This window comes from Crassostrea angulata, chromosome 9, assembly GCF_025612915.1.
Source record: "Crassostrea angulata isolate pt1a10 chromosome 9, ASM2561291v2, whole genome shotgun sequence".
NCBI classification, from domain to species: Eukaryota; Metazoa; Mollusca; class Bivalvia; order Ostreida; family Ostreidae; genus Magallana; species Magallana angulata.
The window spans coordinates 29,825,878-29,838,607 of NC_069119.1; the positions used below are offsets into that span (position 1 = coordinate 29,825,878).

General features: G+C 30.8%; 1 long non-coding RNA gene across 1 annotated transcript; it reads left to right on the top strand.

The window, feature by feature from the left end:
- Positions 1–5,643: 5,643 nt before the first annotated feature.
- On the top strand, positions 5,644–12,001 carry LOC128162890 (uncharacterized). The gene is made up of 4 exons (XR_008240727.1): positions 5,644–5,742; positions 5,835–5,896; positions 6,031–6,168; positions 11,982–12,001. It is a non-coding gene; the product is annotated as an uncharacterized LOC128162890 (long non-coding RNA).
- The last annotated feature ends 729 nt before the right edge of the window (positions 12,002–12,730 follow it).

A 12,730-nucleotide genomic window follows, 5' to 3' on the forward strand; every position in this document is an offset into this window, starting at 1 on the left:
CTGGACTTTTTTTTCGAATAGAGTTATATAGTAACTGTTTTACAGGGGTATAACAATATAACATGTAATCGTATCTATGATAATTGATAGATACAAATGCATTTGCCTATTTGGAATACAATGAGGCATGCACAAGAGTTTTGAATATTATGATGATCAGGGATTCGGTAATCGGAGCTCTGTCGATGTATAACATAAAATCAACATATGCAAGGATGTTTATTTCTAACAATACCAACATGTTCAAGAACACTTATCAAAATCATTCTGATTTGATAAATCTTGAAACTTGAAAACACATTACAAGTTTAATGAAATCCTTCTTTCGTTTTAAAGTCATTATAATCGGACTTCCAGTAGCATCAATAACCATTTGTATGATATATATTTACACACGTTTACAAGAATGTTGTAAACTGTTAAATAAACAATAACACAGCGTAATATTATCATTAAAAAAATCCTTGTTTGCAAATAAGCGGTATTTAGAAAATGAAATCAGGTACTAGGAGATCGAAATCTCAAAAGGTTTAACGTATAAGTCAAATGCCTTCAACATTTTTTACCTCTTTGCCGCTTCTTTTCCTTCAAACTTTGTGATTGCTAAAAATGAAAGTACTTCTTTAAAACATGTCTGAAAGAGGAAACTCTATAAAACATGGAAAGCAGTGTAAATATGATGTAATCCTTGTCATATCTGCAATTTAGCATCAACACACAAATTCAAATACATGCAGGATGTATCTAATTGAAATTAAATTATATATCCTCTTATAATATGCTTTGACAAAACATTTTAGTTCCTCATATTTTTAGATAGAATTGAAAAAATATCCGAGTGTTAATTAAGCGAAATCAGACTGATCAACTCTAGGCCTAGGGTAACACGAAAACGAAAAAAATGAAAGATTACGTGGCGATTGGCTATGTTTTAGTGATAATGCTATACATTTTTGAAGTTGAACATATGAAGATTTGTCAAGGATACGTAGTTTTGTAGCGGGGGTTTGACCCTTTTTAACTAGAATCCTTATGAAATACTCGGTACCATTTCCAATAATAAATACTATTCAGATGTTTAAATACGTACAGTGTACATGTATAATGTAGATTAAACGGTACAGTATGTTGTTTTGGATACACGTGGGACAAGAACCAATCTATGTGCATACGTAAGTGACACATTTGTGTAACATGTATTACGAATGTATATTGATATCTTTATTTTATGAGTTTGAAAGAAAGTATCGTGTTTGTAGATCTTATACTGTTAAGTTTAATATTTTTAAGCGTGTAAAAAGGGATATCATGGGAGAAATTATGGCTTCAAATGTCCACCCTTATTTTCCGGATTGGGATGTCAGTCACAATGCAACTGTTCTGCGAAAGACTGTGATTACATCAATGGATGTAGACAAATAACAGAAGGTATTGTGCTCAAAGTATTTTTTTCACAGTTACTTTTATTTATCTTCATTGATGAAAATTATGATGCTGTTTTAATAAAATTTATTTGTAAGGAGTATTTACGGCTGAAAGTTAACACATACTTCATGTAATTCCATGCCTTATGTATACAAAAGGTATATCTGTGTTTGATTGTTTATCATTTCAGAACAACCATATAATTTAATGATCGGTTCAAACTACAGCGTAAAACAACAGAACATAATGCGTTTGAATATAGCTACAATGGTGAGATAAAATGTGACCATTTTTAAATATAATGTTTATTTAAATTTAATTTATTTAGGGAGGTGTTTTGTTTTAATTGTTATTTTAGACCACTGTAGCTAGATAATATACATTTTGATAAAAAACTATACAAAATCATTGTCGTCAAAATATTACAATTATATTTCTTTTTAGTAAATGTAACATTACTGTATTACACTGTAACAGTAAGTTTACCACGGACTTGTCTCCCTTAGACCATGACGACTTGGAGATCATTGGAAAATTAATCGCAGGGTGAATTATGAGAATTATTTTTGATAAAAAAAAATTGATGAATTTTTATTTGAAGCACTTTTCAGCAATCAGATATATGATCATCAACTCTTTGGCTCATTGTTCTATTCATAAAAAACATTTTTTTAAAACCTAGACCCATATATCAAAATAATATCAGGTAAATAGATCAAAATAACAAATTTAGTGAATAAAAAAATCAAACCAATTATTACATGCAATTCTTACGATATGACTCGTAGTTGTACAATGATGGCATGTGAAGATAAAAAAAATAGACAAACGACTTTTATATTTAAATTTTAAAATTACACTTGTTAACAAATCAAAAAAGACCTCGAACAGGATATGCATTTGTTAATGCATCAGGTATGTTGGTTTTTAAGTATGTTTATTTGAGATGGAGATGTGCTTGTAGATATGTAATGGTGTTTTTAATGTATACTACTGTGGTTTGATCAATATTCGTTGAATACCAATTTTCGTGGATTTCGTTGTTAAGTTGATCCACGAAATTAAATGTTCACTGAAGTGCAATTTCTATTAAGATTTTGTATTGATAGAGTCATTGGCCTCGAATTTACGTATCCTTGAAACTGTGATTTTCACTTTATCCACGAAAATTGATACCCTTGAATATATATGAAACCACAGTATACTGTAAATCAACTGTTATTCGCATGCGAGAAATTTTCGCAAGGTTAGCGAGAGTTTTGTCGTCGTAAATATTTCTCGCCGCGGATCAATGCTTTGTCTATAGTGTTTATAACAGTACAGGTTTGGATAAGGCTTGGTACTGAACATTAGTAGTCGTGAACCAGTTTATCTGCAGTTAATCGCGAAATAAAGTCGACGCGAATAACAATTGGTTTAAAGTACCTTAATCAATGTGAAAATTGCATTTGTTTGTTTTTTTTCTTTTCTTTTTTTTAATATAAAGATATAAAGAATACAACTATTAACTTGAAAACAAATTGGCCAGGTTCCATTCTAGTATGTTTATATCTTAAATCAATAAAATTTAATAAATGTATATTAAAAATGTTATTTTTCTTTAAGTATGTTGTTTCTGATGTATGTTTACATGAGACAGGGGTGTGCTTTTATATATGTAATGGCAATTGTATATTGTATGTAATGCATAATATGCCATAGTCCAATGAACAATGCATTTCTAAATCATACAATTATCAACCTGGAATTTGACATCTTCATTTCTATTACGTTTACATTCCAAAAACACATAACATTAATAAATATTTATTAGATATACACATAAACCAAGCATGTTTTGGAACAAAAGTAAACATATTAATGTATCTTTTTATTAAAATAATCAAATCAAAAGAATCATTTTCAACTTCAATAAGCAATATATTTCATACTTAATTCATACAGTTATATATAATTTATTTTCAGAGAAACACAACGATACTTTATTTAAAGACAGAACAATAATAATGCAGACTGTACTCACATCCAAGGACACGGCTCATTATCAATCTAAGCGTTTAATGTATGCAACTATCGGACTTTCAGTGGCGGCTGTTTTGATAACAATTACTTATATATACACTTGTCAACTAGAGAAGCGTAAAATATTTACTAGCACAGTTTGATACCTGGAGTTTTGCTTTTTATTTTTTTTAAGATGGTGCTACATTGTAAATGATGTACCAATGCTTACAACTTTTATGTATCAATATTTTTCAACTTATTTTTATTCCAACTTAAGATAAGCTCTCTCTGATCATTTTAAGTGACACAAATACTACGGAGTGACAAAAAAGATTTTGATCCATTTCTATTATTCTGTATTGCAATGTAAAGCTTGATAATGTTTGTATGATGCTCATTAAGATTGAAATTTCTAATATCAGATTTCATGTTTAAATTTTTGAATTTGAAGAAACATATTAATTGTAAACAACTTATTTCATGTCATTTTTTTTAGAATTAAAAAAGTCGAATGTAAAAATAATCATCATATATTATTTTGATTTTTATAATAAACTGATATCTAAATTGTGTTCATTTTATATGTTTTACTTGATTATTGATAAGATATTTAATCAGGAAAAGTATATACAGAATTGTTAACCTAAAAGCGGATACAAAATAGTAAGGAAACGGTACCAATGAGATGTAACAGAAAGAAAAGAAAATAGTCATGTTGCGCATAATTACAAACATATCACACCACACTTATTGTTTTAAAGAAAATTACTTAGCTTAGTATTATATTTTTCAGGTGTAATAGATGTTACAATAGATTTATCATCAAATCACAACGAATTTATTTACAACACTACAACCTTTTTTGTAAAATGTGTACCATCTGTCAACAATCATTCTTATTTTTTTTTTCACTGATTGCAATTGTTGCTGTGCTCATCATAATATTAGTTGATTTTTTTACACACAGCTATTCGAAAAGCGACAATTGACCGCGATGATGACTGAGGGGTATATGCAGTGAATGCATTGGTACATGTATCTTTATTGTCAAGTCTTAACTCAATTAATCTGTCTTTTAAAGTAATAAAGAGACAAAAATCAAAGCATAGATTTGGTATACCTTGGGACAATAGTCGACATTCACATATGTAGGACAATTCATTTCTATGATCATTTTTGTTTTCACATTATCTGTTAGGGATTACATTATAGTAAAAGTATTTCAGAAAGCAAATCAAAATATCACAAATTCAAAAAGGATACAGCACTGATATTGAAAATAAGGTGAAAGTCGACCAAAAGTTACTTCGGATTGTCTGCATAACTAAGCTGTGCCATTCAGTCACCTTTCAAGACAGTTTTGTTATCATTAATTGATTGAATGACAAAAATCAATCCTGTAAATATTGAGAGACAAAGTGAAATAGGATTTATTTCAGTTTTTCCTAAAACATAAGATCAAATTCTAGGTAGCCACCAAAATATGCCTTTCCAATATTGTAAAGTGAAGCATAATTTCTTATGAGACATATATTTAAGTTTTGGAATAAACACAGGATGCCATTCAGTCATCTGAATAATAACTGAATGGTCTGGAAAAGTGACTGAATGGCACGGTTATGCCATTCAGTCACCTTTCAGTTACCTTTCAATCAACTTTCAATTGACTGAATGGCATAGATTCATCATGTGAAAAGAAAAGATGTCATTTTGTCAAACGTGTGTGTACATGTCTAATGTACTCTAAACTTTCAGTATTTATCACACAAGCGTCATCTTACTGTATTATACTAGTAAATATTTTAGATAGCTCTGCAATGCTCATTGCGAATTGCTTATTTCATATTGATTATTTATTTTAAAAGTAATGCTTCTTATAAGCAGCAGGCAACGTGTTAGTATACAATATCAAGTTCGATTGCCGAAGTACATGTATGTGCCATGTTAATTTTTTGTGACTAAACAGACTTATAATCCAGAAGAATTGGAAAAACATATGGTGTAAGCTTCTTCAAGGTATAGAGATACTAACTGAATACACAACCATTTTTTAATACTGAAAAAATACGACCACACTACGAGACTTAACGTTTATTTCGATTTTATTAGTTATATGTATTATGTAGTACATAAGAGGAACTTTAAAGATTCTGAACGGGAAAAATATGTATACTATCAACATTCTAATTTTCAATGTAAACAAGTAGAGTTGTTTTTTGCCAATGTTTTGTTCGGGAAAACAATGACAATACGAATAGTTTGCTTTGTTATGCTGAATCAAATATTTTTAACTCAATCTGATCTGTGTCCAGGGTAAGATATAAAAGCATTATTATGGCTGTTTTAGACGTAGCAATTTTTTTAAAGAATCAACGTTTGTCTAACATTCAAGTTCAATATTTAAGAGAAAATGGGGAAAAATGTTGTATTGGATTCAAATGGAATGATGCACTTAGAAATTGTATACGTAAGTACAGTTACATGATACATAATGTCCTTACTATTTGTTTATTCTACATTAATATAAGAAATAATGACCAAAATTTATTTTTATATTATTTATAGACTTGTTTTTCTTCAAAACTTTTAACTTTTTACCAGCGTGTGATGAGGGATATCATGGAACTAACTGTAGAACAAAGTGCCACTTTCCTTGGTATGGAGTAAACTGTATGTCACAATGTAGCTGTTCTGAGACCGACTGTAATCATGTTCTTGGCTGTGTAGTGTCTAAAGAAGGTATGAAATTTCTCTTCTTTTTTTTATACTGATTTTACATCTCTTAATTTTACTTGTATCCACATATACCTTATCAAACCAAGGATTTCTTAATTTCAAACTGTCTTGTCCGAGACAATAACGTCCGCGTGTAAGTGTAATTATTACTCTTAATATCTTCATAGAATATAAGGAACAAGAAAGAAATGATTCACCCTTTTATAAGTTTGTATATTTTTAAATCATTAATTTTAATCAATAACAGAAAGTAAACGAAATGGTGTCAGTATTGTTCATCAGAATCTTAGACAGAAGAGTATTTTTTTATGAATATGTACTCTGGGTTAACTACAGTAGACCCAGAGTAGATCCGTGTTAACAAACAGTTAACCCAGAGTGGAAACAGAAAGTAAACCAAGATCAGAAGTATAACCCCGAAAGAAGACACTACATTTGTATTTTGAATATACAAGGCACACGAATTAATGCATTAAGATAATAAGATAAAAGACAGGTCTGCTTCACACTTTGGCCCATACAGAAGACCCCAAAAGCAAACCAAGAGTAAACCCAATCATCTCAAGTGGACCCACAGTAAAATTTTAGTGTTCAAATTTTTAAAAAACAGACCCCCCCCCCCGAAAAATAACCAGAAACAAAAAAAAAAACAAAAAAAAAAACAAACTAAAACGACGTCATAATGCTCGAAAGGGGTGATATTTTCTACTGACTATGTATAGTATATACATAGTATCCACGTGACTGCTGTTAGCCAATGATTTTCTTACAATTTAGCAGGAGGTAAGATATATACAGATACATGCACATTACTATTCAATATCGGAAAGTTTATATGAGATATTTTCCGGAACATCTGTTTATGGATGGCTTATTAAGCAAATGAAAGGACCTTCATTTCACACATGAGCCTAACTAATTGATTTAAAGATACAGTTCAGTGCAATCATGTTTTATTGCAAGAATCACCACTATACCGACATGTACAGACAACTTTATATGTTGTCAAAAATTAACACATTAAACTGAGAGTGTTAATGGATAAAAACTATTTATTTTCAATTTTGTCTTAAATTATAAGTTACCATTTCACATATGTCCTCATTTTTGTAAATTAAATAGAAGTTGACTAAAATGATAATCTTAATATTTCTAGCTAAGAATAGAAAAACGGCACTTGATTACACAGTAATTTCAATCATAATACAAGTTTTTCCTTTAGTATAAAAAAAAACATCCATCTGACAGATGTGACAGTGAATTATCTTAAACAACCTCTCCTATACTGCAATGAATGCATCATTAAAATGTTATTATTGTGCACCTTGCAAAGTGAAAGAGGAAACACATCTGTTTAGTGAAATGTTTATTCTAAGATTCTAGTTGAAAAACGTCACTCCGATATGCTGTTTCATGTATGACCATATATCTACAATATGGATTATGTTCAAGTTCCCTGTTTCACAAAAATGCTATATACATGCGCAATTAAAAAATTGCAATATATAGCATTCCCTTTCGTCAACAAAAACCCTAAATAGGAAATTCAATAAGCTGATTTTCAATTGATTATTTTTTTATATAATACGCAACCATGTAAACAAGTTTTCAGCTCACCTGAGCTGAAAGCTCAAGTGAGCTATTCTGATCACATTTTGTCCGTCGTCCGTCTGTCCGTCCGTCTGTCCGTCTGTCTGTCCGTCTGTCCGTCTGTAAACTTTTTACATTTTGAACTTCTTCTCTAAAACCGCTTATCCAATTTCAACCAAATTTGGCACAACACATCCTTATGGGAGGGGGAATATGAATTGCAGAAATAAAAGTCCAATCTGTATTCAAAGCGGAGAAAAACCTTGAAACTGTAGAAAAAGGGGGGTGCATTTTTAAAAATCTTCTTCTCCAGAACTACCGAGGCAAATTCAACGTAGTTTAGCATAAATTATCCTTATGGGAAGGAAAATATAAATTGCAAAAATTAAGGGCAAATTCTGTTTCAAATCTGAGTTATTACGAAAATAATGATAAAGGAAAGGCGTGTTTCAATCAGTTTATTAGCTTCGGGTTCGGCATCCGGTAAAATGGGAAGACAATACTTGGCCTGGGCAAAACAAAAGATTGACAGTTATTAATCTGCCAATCTCATTAAAATTTCAGGATATTTGATGGACTAGTATATTTGTATTTGCTGTAAATTTTGCTGCAAAATAATGCGTATTTGGAATTGACGATTGCCGATCTGCCCCGGGTTTAATTTTGCCACGCCCCGGGTTTGCATACCCATTTTACCAAGACTCGTATTCCATACTTCTGAAACGAGGTTCTTTCTTTAAAGCAGCCATGACATACGAAAAAGGGTCGATCTGACTATGATGAATCTGCTTGTTGTGCAACAGTTCGCGTATGAAGGGAAATTTTGAAACATGCAAAATATATTGGTGCCGATTTTGTGAAGTAAATTGAGGCTAAATATTTCAATGCGTTGACAGTTTCCACACATGACGTTTGTCTTAGCTTGTTCTGATTTTCGTTTCGTTTTCATGATTTACGCTTTGTAACCTGGAAACCATCGTCTGTATTTCGTGATTTTTACGTATCAAATCAAACAGATACTTCGGTAAATCAAACAGTTAACTGTTTACCTGCGCAAATTAAGCAAAATCTGATGTAGGGGTACTGAAATACAATTCATTCTATCAGTAATTCGGCATTATCTTTTGCGTAATGGTAGATTAATGCAATAGGTTTTGTTGAGATGCTCGACATTTTCTCGTGTTTATTCAGTTTAAATAGAGTTTGATATCGCTGACGGAAATATGTAGGAATATACATGTATATATATGATTCATTTCGAAAAAATGAATTGTGTTCTTTGTTATACATGTAGTGCATGTTTCTTGTGTTTAATTGTTTACAATTTCTATTTACTAACCATATTTGAGTGTTAAGCTTCGAATTATAAGCAAGATACAAAGATTTGCTCACAATTCTATGTTTGTACACAGATCTTAAAAACTAAAGATTAAAAAAGTAAAAAATTTGTCAATATTTATTAAGAAAATTTTCAAAGTATGTTCCTCCAGAAACCAACTTTAACAACTTATTGTATTGCAAACTTTATCTTTTTAGCTCACCTTAGGGTGGGGCCACAATGGGGGGTCGAAGTTTAACAAATGAATATATAGAGTAAATCTTTAAAAATATTCTTCTCAGAAACCAATCGGCCAGGAAAGCTGACACTTGTGTGGAAGCATCCTCAGGTAGTGTAGATTCAAAGTTGTGAAAATCATGACCCCCGGGAGTAGGGTGGGGCCCCAATGGGGGTCGAAGTTTAACATATAATATATAAAGTAAATCTTTAAAAATCTTCTTCTCAGAAACTAATCAGCCGGCAAAGCTGAAACTTGTGTGGAAGCATCCTCAGGTAGTGTAGATTCAAAGTTGTGAAAATAATAACCCCTGGGGGTAGGTTGGGGCCACAATGGGGGGTCGAAGTTTAACAAATCAATATATAGAGTAAATCTTTAAAAATCTTCTTCTCAGAAACTAATTAGCCAGGAAAGCTAAAACTTGTGTGGAAGCATCCTCAGGTAGTGTAGATTCAAATTTGTGAAAATCATGACCCCTGGGGGTAGATTTGGGCCACAATTGGAGGTCGATGTTTTACATAGAAGGAAACAGAGTAAATCTTTAAAAATCTTCTTCTCAGAAACTAATCAGCCAGGAAAGCTGAGACTTGTTTGAAAGCATCCTCAGGTAGTGTAGATTCAATTGTGTGAAAATCATGACCCCCGAGGGTAGGGTGGGGCCACAATGGGGGGTCAAAGTTTAACAAAGGAATATATAGCGTAAATCTTTAAAAATCTTCTCAGAAACTAATCAGCCAGATGATTCTTTATAATTGTTAAGACTTTGGCCCCAGGACAATTCTTTGGCCTCACGAGAAGGTTCAGAGTTTGATGTACATTTATATTCCATATATAAACTATTGTTAAGGATCTTTTTGAGAACTGCAATACTCAACATATTATATGAATATAAAATCATCCTGTTAGAAAAGGGACTAATGATTATAAACATAAGAATATCCAGGGGGAAATGGATTTTATATATACAGGATCTACATGTATTATTGTACATTGTCCAGATAGTTTGTATTATGACTCCATTCAGCTGATTTTATCATACCTATTGTTCCTCAGGTGAGCGATGTGGCCCATGGGCCTCTTGTTATTTTGTAGGGTTTGTATTCAACACCTTTCAAATATTAATGTTATTTTTGTGTTTAAGCGTGGCATTGAGTAAATAGTTATCGATATTGGTGTGGTGATATTTATACCATTAGAGGTCATGGGTGATTTTCTTTTTTGCAACCATTACCCACATTAGTATTTTTATCTCTTTTACGGTGTAATGTATTATTAATTTTTTTTATCATTAAGTTGTTTTAATGTTGATTTTTAAACTAATGTTTTAGTGTGTTGAATCTTATAACTTACATGACCTCATTAGTACATGTAAATGTAACAAAGTTATTCTTTTAAAAATTGTTGGGAAGGCTTTTAGTAAATTTTAAAGCATTTTAAAGCTTAATATGTGCGCAATTATTCACATTTGCAATTTGCTTCGAAAAAAAGGTAAACCACTGGTGATTTGGCACAGAACTTTATCATTCCTAGAGTTATTTTATCGTCCACTCGATTGCGACAGAAACGTTTTACTTGAAGAATTTGAATATTAGTTATATCTATAGGTAAAGAGTTCTTTAGAAGTATTACTTTGAAATACAAATCAAAACAGTCTCTATCCAATAAAATTAAATCTTAATGAAGCATGTTTCAACCAATATATAGCTGACCTTGAAATATTTTTTTGAGACTAATTTACGTATAAAACCGGAAGCGTATTAGTGTCACATTTGCACTTCGATTTTTCTTTTAAATTATCTATACTTTAATCTGCAAAATTCCCACTTTAATCTGTAAAATTAAAACTTTGATCTGTAAAATTCACTTGTTAAACTGCAAATTGTACATTTAAGCTGTTAAATTTACACTTTAATCTGTAAAAATTATATTGCGAGTTTTACACTCTAAAGTGTTCATTTTACAGTTTAAAGAGTAAAATTTACAGATTAAATTTTGAATTTTGCATATCAAAGTGTAAATTGCACAGATAAAAGTGTAGAATTTACAGGTTAAAGTGTGAATTTCATACTGTGTTTACAGTTTAAAATGTGATTTTTACAGATTGAGTGTGAATTTTACACTTTAAATTATATAGTGCATATGTGGCATCATATTCTTCTGCTTAAAGCAGGTTTTTGAAGACAACATTGAAAGGTTCAATCACAATAATTACCATTTATTTGATGATAGAATTTTGTCTATAGATAACATACAGAAAAAACGACTGTTCACACTGAAATTCTTTACACATTTTATTCTAAAGAATGTGTATTGTTTCATGTTTGCTCTTTTGGTGCTTTGTTAATTAAAACTGGGAATTTTTCCAGTGATATAAACGTATCTTCCACTTATTGTATGCACTTGCATAGCACATGTGTCAAATTTATTGTTTAGTATCATCATTTACTATTTCCGAATATAAGTATTTACATTAAAACATTTTATTCCAGTCAATATTATAGACAAGGAACAAGGATATAAAGAATACATATTGAACATACAAATCAATGTGAAAGGTTTATACAAGGGTTTTTTTCTTTCATAAAATGTACAAGAAGAAAATTTCAAAGAGAGCTACGTATAGAATGACAGTTTGCACTATTTTTGTCATATTGTTTCAAATTTTTGAAGTTGGGTCCTTGCGATTGTGTAACAAGTAAGTAAAAATTACAATTTTTTTTCCAATTACTGTTTCACTTTTGTTACACTAAATTAAAACAGTACTGTATTTTAACAACTTTGTAGCATAGATGGAACATTTAGTTGTTGCCAAGGTTACAAGCTGGATCAAGCACAAAATATGTGTATACGTATGTTACTTTTTTATTTAATACATGTATGCTTAATGATCAAGGATAATTTATCTAACACCCAAGCATAAACGTGTTTTCAAGAACCCTGCTCAGTATCTTGCAGAAGAAAAATAATTTTAATTTTTTGTTGATTATCAGTATTTCATGAAACATTTTCACATTATTACAAATTCATTAGAATTGAATATCGTTTATACAGCCTGTGACGCTGGATTTACTGGAAAAAATTGTGACACCACGTGCCGTTACCCTACGTATGGACATGACTGTCAGTCTTTGTGTGACTGTAATGCTACATTATGTGATTATGCGTACGGCTGTGGTAAGACTTCATATCCAAATTATTAATTATTATTATAATAAGCTCTATTTCACCTCTAATTTTAAATGGCAACACAGTAATATTGAGGATTTTATAAGATCTCAGTATGAAAGCAAATTACACCTAGGGTTTTTCATAATATTTGGTTTACAATGATTATTTAAGAAATGAACTCAATGTCTACCCAAGTTATACTCGTATAACCTGGGTTGGGGCAATTTACGCTTTATAATCCGCGAAGCGGA